A 9,515-nucleotide genomic window follows, 5' to 3' on the forward strand; every position below is an offset into this window, starting at 1 on the left:
GAGAAAGTCTCACCCAACAGAAAAGTCTTGCGACCCCCCAGCTCTCCCTGGAATGAGCATCCGACACAACGGTTCTCCTGTTCACCAGTTTCTAGTCAATCCCACTGCAGCTGAAACAGGTCATATAGGCAGAGCTACAGAGCCCCGGCCTGTCTCCTGCTCAGGAAGCCAGGGTCTAGGCGGTGGGTTACGGGTTCAGTGAAGTCAGGTGAGGACGTCTGGTGGCTGCTGGTTGTACCTGAGTCAACAGTCATACAGCTCACACCTGAGAACTGGGGGAGGGTCGGCCTCATGTTCAGTGTTCTTACCCCAATCAAATGAATTTAAAAAATAAAAGAAGCTGGGGTCGAAATGTGTGGCTCTACGGTTTACTTGGTTTCCTCACCTGCGAAGGTGCAGTGGGTACCTGCCTGGAGAGGACGGTGGGTGAACACATCACGGAAGGACCAGGCTCCCTCCTGGCGCTGGGACCCTCTGTTTCTCCCTGGAAAGGATGAGTGAGCCACATGGCAGGTATCTGGGAATTGGTCACACATAGATTTAGGAGGGAAGGGCTATAAAATCGGGGTGAGCTGAGCCATGGGCGTGAGTGGGGAGGGATGTTTTCTGAATCTGGGGCCAGAGGGGCCTGTGGGCGCGGGCGCTGCTGCCACCCACTGCATTCCTGGCAACAGCTGAGACAGCTGGAGGGCGGGCTCGGCTTGAGCTGCGTCTGACTCTCCAAAAAGCCATGGCTCTCTTGTGGGGAAGAAGGAAGAAGAATTCACACGGCTTCGCGTCGGTACTACGTACCTTATCTCAGGTACCCTCCCAGCAAGGCTGACAGCAGAGAAAGCCGCCCAGCCCAGAGCCTCCGAAGAGGGAAGACACGCCGGACCACTCCCCACCTGCCCTCCACGCCCACCACCCCTGCAGGGAGCAGTCAGGACCAGACACACACCAGCAGGAGAGGTGGGAAAGCAGTTCGGACAAATACCTGGAGGATCATAATCAGCTGTGAATGATTCTGACTCTTTTAAAAGCATCACCTGAATTTATATTTAACTCGAACAAAACCCTGGTGGAAACCTCTTTGTTTAGGGAGGCATCATACAATTCTTCTTCATTTCCCCTTGTAATATTCTGGGCCCCCCTTTCAGAAAAGGAAAGTCCTTCGAGGCTGTGAATTCTGTGCCTGTTTTCTTCCTTCACAATCACTTACTCAGTGCAGTTGCATGTTAAGTCATGTGCTGAGTATTACAGGCAACACGCAGGAAGTCTAGTCTCCAACCTGAGGAATTTATAACCCAGCCCAGGAGGCAAGACTTCTAAACGTGGAATGCCTGGGCACCTGGGCACCTGGCAGGTCGGTGGGCGCATGGTGTGCGGTTGGTGCAGACATGGGGCAGGGAGCAGACGAGAACTCAGCCCTGACATACCTACTCGGTGCTTCACATCCAACTGGAATCTGGGACCAGAAAAAGGGCCCATCAGAGCATTGCACCTGTAGGTGGCAATGATGCAGATTAACTTATTTAATCCAATCTACAGGTTTATGTAGCAAAAAGACAAACATTCCCATTTGTGCTTTTAGTTGTGAAAGTACAACATAGCTTTAAATATCTTTCCTGGAAGCTTCTCCTTACACAACAGGCCAGTGGGTGAAAAGAAGGGCTGGAAAAAAAGATGATCAGGTCCAAAAGATCCAGAGATGTGCAGGGGAGGGGCAGGTAAAGTGTAAGCGCCGGGGGGAGGTGAGGAGGTGACTTGAGGGTCTCTTACAGGAAGGAGAGGGGGAGTCCCCAAGGTGGACAGAGATTGTTGTCAGGAGTCCAAGGTCCAAGCAGGAGATACGGCAGGGAGAGGCGGTGGCCAAGGAGAGCAGGAAACAAGAAGTGGAGGCTGCCCAGGGAGAGGCTCCGGCTCCTAGGAAGGCTGGGGCCGGTGACCCACAGCAGCGTCCAAACCACAGGGAAACAAAGTTCTGTGACTGGAACCAAAGGTCAGAGTTTAGAGCAGGGACATGCAAAATTAAATCTTTTCCACGAATGATATTGCAAAGCAAAGACAAGGATAACTAATCAGTGGACACAAGTTCTGGCCTATAACATATCACAAAAAATGTACCCTGACATGTATATCAATGCTCACGGGATTCATCACCCACAAGGCACTGGAAACTACCAATCAACCTCTGGATGTGCAGGCGGGGCATCCTCTGGGGCTTGGGTGTCCCAGGAAACCCCACCTCTCTGGTGCACAGCTCAGCTCCAAGCTGCAGGTCCAGGGCTTTTGCCCTAAGGCCGGTTGCATCAGTGCCTTCTCTGCCCTCCAGCCTAGAAGTCAGTACCCAAGGCTCCCAGCCTGGATGGCAGATCCCATGTCTTGCTAGGACTTGTTGGTTCGGCCAGCCAGCCAGCCCTGCCCATGCTTTCCTGGGGGTCAGCTCTGCCCATGCAAACAGGTCCTGTCGAATGCTCCTTCAGCCGTTTCCACAAGCCTGCACTCTCACACACTCAGGGGCAGCCTGCTTCCTTAATATTAACATGAAAATAGTAAGCATGATGGCGATCACTATTTGTTCCAGCACATCACATTATTATAAATGTTATTTTTCGTCTGTTGCAGACGTTGCTAAACCTCGCGAGGATTATAGTCAGGACCTAACAATGTCGAGGACGCAGTAAGGACTGTTGAAGAAAACAGGGAATAAATCAATGAATCATTATTGAAGACTTAAACAGTATCCTATGACGGGAGCAGGTGGGACCCAGCCGCTGACCTTAACAGCCTTGCTGCCAGTGAGCGGGTCTGAGGGCCAGGCAAGTTCCCGGGGACGGTTCCCGGGGAAACGCACGGCCAATTTTCCCCATACTTCTCACCCCCTTCAGCATGGTGCTCTGTTTGCCCCTCTCTGTGCCCCTCTCTCCTTTTCTCCTCCTGCCCTCTTCTCTCCCAACTAAAAGGTGGAACTTACTGTTTGTCCTATCAACTAAGTCAATATGTGATTTTAAATAAAAGGTGGCTGAGTATACATTTCTCCATCATACACACACACACACACACACACAAAAACAACTACCTTCCAAATCACATAATCACTTAGATCAATTTCTATTTTGCTTAATGTACCCTTAATTTTTTAGAGCCCCGTGGTCTCAAGCAAGCAAGCAAGGTTGCCTTCTACAACCCGGGATGGAGATGTGCGTTTATGAGGTACCAACCACACATGCCGAGCGCCTGCTCTTTACGGGGCGCCAAGAGAGAAAGAAGACTTTCCATATCCCCCGACACTATGCCCAGCCACCCTGCGGGGCTGCAATTACAGCCCACGTCTCCCTGCGGCAGAGCCGAAATGAAGCCCACCTGCCTGACCTCAGACTCCCCGCGGCACTGACCTTTCTTAGCGGTGAGTTATGTGCTCCAATGTCCCCAAGGAGAGGACACAGCAGAAGTTACAGAGAAGGGGACAGAGAACACTGCAGCTCTCCTGCGGGGGGTGTGGATGAAATGGCAGGGGGAGGCATGCTGGGCAGAGCCAGTAGGAGAGCACCACCCATTCCCCCCCCAACCCCCTCAGCTGGGTGCCATCCTGCGGCTCCCGGGCCACCTCTACCTGGATGGGCTCCGGCCTGCAGTCCCCACAGAGGCCTTCCTCTTAGAAGGAGGGACATCAGGGCTAAGAAAAGACAGCAGGAAGTGTGTCCAAATGTTATTAATTAATTAATGGTGTTTGGGGGTTGGATGTTGTCTTTTGTTAGTTTTCAGTCTTTTCCAACTTTTCTGAAGCTTGTCTATTACTCTCCTTTTTAAAAATTGTGGTAAAAAGCACATCACCTGAAATGCACCATTGTGGCCGTTTTTAAGTGTTCAGTTCAGTGGTGTTCACTTCATCCACATTGTTGGGTACGGATCTCCAGGACTTCATATCTTGCAAAACTCATTCTTTAGTTGTTTTATTTATTTATTTATTTATTTGGCTGTGTTGGGTCTTTGTTGCTGCACGCGGGCTTTCTCTAGTTGCGGCGAGCGGGGGTTACTCTGTTGTGATGTGCGGGGTCTAGGCACGCAGGCTTCAGTAGTTGTGGCACGCAGGCTCAGTAGTTGTGGCGCATGGGCTTAGTTGCTCCGCCGCATGTGGGATCTTCCAGGACCAGGGCTCGAACCCGTGTCCCCTGCATTGTCAGGCGGATTCTTAACCGCTGTGTCACCAGGGAAGCCCCATCTTTAGTTTTTAATGGAAAAATAATATAAAGACTATTTTTAAAAATATTACCTGCCCAAGGCCAGTCCTGAAAGCCGCTGGACCTCAGCTGGTTTAAAAAACCCTGGTGAAGGCATGTCTCCTCACCTCCCCTTCCCCAGCCCCTGATGGGAACCCTCCAGAGCTGGTCTCAGTTGGCGGCCCCCGGACCCCCACCCCATCCAGCACTGTGTCCCCTCCACCCTCCTCGCTGATGGCTGCTGCCTCCGCCCCAGCCCCGCACACCCTGCCTGTGTGTCTGAGATAAGGGGCCGGGGTGGAGAGAAGCTCTGGACACCTGGCTGCAGAGCCCTTGACCCCCACGTTCCGCAGAGGGAGAAACGGGCTCCGTGATCATACAGCTTGTCAGGCGGTCACAGGGGACCAGATCCCATGGTTCTGTCACCCCGTTCAGAGCCCATCCTTTTACAAGAAGCTGAAGACGGTTACACTGGGCTGGGGATCAGAGAAGGTGGTCAGGATGGAGCTGACTTCACGTTTCAGAAAATAAGGAATGCAGAGGGTGAGGCTTGGCTGGTGAAAGCCATTGGGTTCGTTACGGGTGAGACATTGCTCCTCTTTGCTACAGAACGTGGTAACAATTCTGTTACCATCCGATCACATCTGTTATAAATCTGATTTTCTAGACAGCTTTATACATGAATTTCTTCCTCATTGTGCACTTCCTGGATACATGCTCACTACTTCCTTAAAGACAGATGACTCAGCACTATCATTGCATTTTAGGTGAGCTGGGTTTTGTCTGATGTAACTTAGGATGGGTGTTGATCAGTCGTAGGATGTGAGAGCTGCCAGGGAACTTATAGACCGTCTGGTCCTACTCACTCACCTGCAAATGAGGAGACTGACTTGTCTGAATCTAGAGCTTCCAGGAGGCAGGGTTGAGCATCTCCTCAGAGTTTCAATTCACTTCCCGCGTGTGCGTAGAACAAAACAGGCTGCAGTCACCCTCTGTGTGGCCTTCCTCTGGCCCTCCATGGGTTTACCATCACACATCCCACCCTGTCTGGACTCTTGTCTAGAAAAGGCAACGAAAACAGAGTTGTACTTTTGTTCCCAACCCTGCACAAGATCGGCCGAGGTGGGGTGTGTGTGTGTGGGGGGGTGCCTGTCACCTGTTCACCACCGTCCGGATGAACCCAACACAGAGGCAGGTGGGGCGGGCAGAGCTGCGAGCGAGAGCCCGGCCTCCTTTGATGTCCAGTTATCCTACTTGTTGGGCAGCCTGGCTGTTGACTGCATCCCAGCCAGCACGGGTGCCGGCACAGGACAGACACACAGGACAGACACACGCTGGTGGGTTGGGTTGGACCCGAAGGAGCTGTGTCCCCAGCTGCCTGGTAACCATCATGGAAGGAATAGGGATTCACATGCCATCCCCACACACACTTGGCTCCTGTGGACCAAGGGAACCTGCCCTGGTTTTGAAGACCTCCAGCCTTTGGAAGCCCTTCGGGGACATCCTCCTTGTCCCTGGGAGCTGCCATCCTGGCCTCCGGCCACTTCACACTCCTCTGACCCTCTCTGTCCCCAGTCAGGAAGCAAAGCCCATCACCACGCCATCACCTAGAGAACCCTGGGACTGTTGCCAGCTGGCTGTGCTCCCCACTGGCCAGCTAAATCCTTCAGTTCATCCTCCACCACCACAATTTCATTTGCAGTTTCCAAACCGACGGGAGAGTTGAAAGAACAATCCCGAAGCAAAATGCACACCCACACCTTGTCTGGGCTGGGCTTTGTGAACACTCAGCCACATTTCTTCCCCTCTGAGCACACACGCCCACCCTTCCTATGAAGCACATGAAAGCAGGCTGCCTGTACCCCCGACATCTCATTATCACACTTAAAATAACATCGGTGAGACATGATCCACGCTCCACACCTGTTCTCCAAAGGCCTGTTGGAGATGAAAACAACCGCAGCACTTGGATCCCATCAGGGCCGCTCTCTCCCTCGCGGTTCTTTCCCCTCCCTTCATCTTTTTAAAATCCTGAACAATAAGTGTTACTTTCACATCCACTTGGCCTGTGAGCCTGGTGTCTGGTTGGTCAATTTTTTTTTAAATACTATATATGAAATACGACTTTTCCAAAGAATTGGAACCCAAGAAAATTTACTTTCCTAGACAGCACAACGGGGGCCAGTATATAATAGGTCTGCAGGTTCCACTCATAACCAGGACCCTCAGGTGGACCCACCAGCCACATTCAGGCTCCACGGACACGGGCCCAGGGCCCACTAGCTAGATGAGCAGGACCTGAGCTCCCCTTTGCAGAACTTCCAGGGAGGGTGCTTTGACAGCTTCAAAATGGCTTTGTTGAAGGTGCAGATGGCGGAAAAGCCCAAGACTCAGCTCAGAGCCTCGCCACTCGGCACTCGGCACTCAGTGGCCCCTTCCCGCTCGTCCCAGGAATCCAGACACCCCCCTGCCCCTGCTCCACGGCACCACCCAGCCTCCACTCCCGGTCCCAGCACCTGCCCCTGCCTGACAGAGCACGGGTGGACAGCCACTCCCATCCCAAGCCCCGTCCTTTGTCCACCAAGAGTCACATCACATAGAAGCACAATGGTCCCATGTCATCACACTTGTCAAAACCTAGGGTTTTAGCTGCAAATAAGGCCACAGGTGGCTATCACCAGCCTGGTCCCAGAGCTTGACCTGGTCCCTTGGGGTCTTTCTCCAGGGGCTCCTCAGGATTTGGAGAGGACAGGATGGAACCTACCTCCCTGTCACCATGACTTTCAGACACGGGCAGGGAGCAGTGAGACCTGTCCCTGGGGTTGGGGGGCTTTTTCCCACCTATATCCAGACCTGGGCAGTGGCCCCAGGTCCTTACCGCGCGTGGTGACCACGGAGGAAATGGCAGGGCAAGGGGCTGTGGGAGGTGGAAAGCGAGCAGACAGGAGGTGAGGACCCAGAACTCTGTCCAGACGGGGCCCTGGGTGGTGCCCCTCCCACTTGGGGCCACTGGGACCTCAGGACTCCCTGCCCAGACATCCCTGAGCTTGCTTCAGGGCCCCCTCCTCCCACTAGTGACTGTGACACGGAATGTGGCCCAGGGATGGCCATAGTTGGGGGGGGGGGAGAAGAGATGGACCGAGGGTTGGTGTGCACAGGAGATGCTTCCCGCGTGGGACGCAGGGATGGTTTCTGCAAGCCTTATTTGTAGCTGCTGTGTCTTTAGCCTGCCTGTGCCCTTGCTTGGGCCCCGTCCGTGGTAGGGACAGGGGACCCTTTCACTCCCACCTGCCTCAGCGGCAGTGACACCTAAACTTGGAGGGGTGGCGTGCAGATTCTGTACAAAAGCGTCTAGCACTGAGTCCTTGTCACCTCCCCCTCCCCCCTCATGGTGCAGGGGGCAGGCTGTGCCACTGGTCAGCAGGGAGAGCCCATCAGAAACTCCAGTAAATCAGCCTCCCCCCCATCAAATCCAGGTGTCCCTGAGGCCATGCCGACACCTATTCTCTGGCTCCAGTGAACACCTTGGACTCAGATTCCACCCAAGGACTAGCTTTGGTGAGGTGGCCATTTCAACAAAGCACTGAAGCTGCCGACGTGGGCACTTCTCTTTACTCAGGGGCTTGATTCCGCAGGGACTGAGTGACCAGGCTCTTCCAGGAACCACAGGCCCTCCCTCCACTCCCTGCACCAGACTCAGCACCAGCACACAGATAAAGGGAACATTTCTTTGGAGTCAATAATTAAATTGAGCGATGGCAACATGCAGGCTAAGCAAGGGTGCTTGCTGGGTTGTCTCGGGTCCTGACTCGGGGCATGGGCAGGGCTGTGCCCCCTAACCTGCTTCCCCAGGTGCCCTGTGTGTAAAGAGAGGTATGGGAACCTACAGGAAGGCAGAGAAGCAGCATCGCAGGGGAGGGTGAGGGGGACAGGGCAGGGATCTTAAGGTTAAAGAAACTGACCCCTGAAATTGGGAACGTTTGAAAAACTCCAGAAGAAAACATTTTAAGTTCTCCACTTCTTTCAAACCACACACACACACACATACACACACACACACACACACACATGCATGGCACACAGGAGGCATTTGTGGCACAGAAATACCTGTGAGCCCCGCCTGGCCAGCTGGGCTGCCCACAGGAGTGGCCTGGAGAATCCTGGGTGTCAGGTGGAGCCGTGCCCCTGGGAGGCTGGCAGCAGGGGCCCAGGCTGCTGGGGTGACAGGCCCTGGGGGTTGAGGACCACTGAGAAGGTAGGGTGGGGGACCCAGAACCCTGATGCCAGCAGCTAAGGAGTAAAGACTGTTTACCTCCTGGAGGGGCTGTGGGCAAACACTGGGCAAGGGGAGGGCGGGGGTTCAGAAAGGTCGGGCTGCACCTTGTAAAAGGAACAGGAAACCAAGCTTTGCACAGCAGAACTGTCTCCTGGGCCGGGGGAGGGCTTAGCTCATTCCACAGGGAACCCCCGACTTTCCGTGGCCCCAGGGGAGAGAGAAGACACTCGAGCTCCATAAGATTGAAGTTTCCTCCCTCCTCCAGCTTCGCACTTATTCACAAGCAGGAGGTCTGCGTCCACACCCCCTCCCAACAGCAAGGGAGACCCCGACCCAGCGATGGGGAAAGTGAGGGAACCAGGCGGAGAGCCCAGACCCCTGCCCCTTCGTGTGTGTGTGTGTGTGTGTGTGTGTGTGTGTGTGTTCGTTTTCAGGTCCAGCCATGTGTTCACTTTAATCAAACTCCATCATAAACTGTTCCAAGTGCTGAGAACCGAAGGGCACCTGTATTTCGAGACGGAGATACAGTAGGGCGGAGACGTAAGAACCCGTGCCGGAGCCTGAGTCGGGGGGCGGGGGTCAGAGTCGCCCCGAAAAACTCCACTCCCGTGTCCCACAGCCCTCTACACGCTGGGTTTGAACCCGTGGCGGGCGGGGACCATGAGCACCCCTAGGCCCGCGGCCCGGGAACCCGCGAGGGGTCTCCGGTTTCCCTCCGCGCGGGGCAGCGAAGGGGTGGGGGGCGAGCTTGCCCTTCCCGTCCGCCGCCCGCCCACTGCGTCTCCGCCCCGACCCACTCGGTGGGCGCCCCAAGGACCGGCTCTTTCCCGGACCGGCCCCCCAGCAGGGGTCCCTCCACTGTCCCCGGTCTGTTCTCCCTTCTGGGACCGCGCAGGGTCGAGGCGGCCCGGGAAGAACGGCCCCTGGGTGGGGAGCCCAGGGCGCGCAGGCTGCGGGGAGGAGCGGAGGGAGGCGCACCGACCGCTGGGTGCCCGGGGTGGGGGCAGGGGGAAGGCGCAAAGATCGCGGGGTCGAGG

The sequence above is a fragment of the Lipotes vexillifer genome, unplaced genomic scaffold (assembly GCF_000442215.2).
Source record: "Lipotes vexillifer unplaced genomic scaffold, Lipotes_vexillifer_v1.1 scaffold848, whole genome shotgun sequence".
In the NCBI taxonomy this organism is placed as follows: domain Eukaryota; kingdom Metazoa; phylum Chordata; class Mammalia; order Artiodactyla; family Lipotidae; genus Lipotes; species Lipotes vexillifer.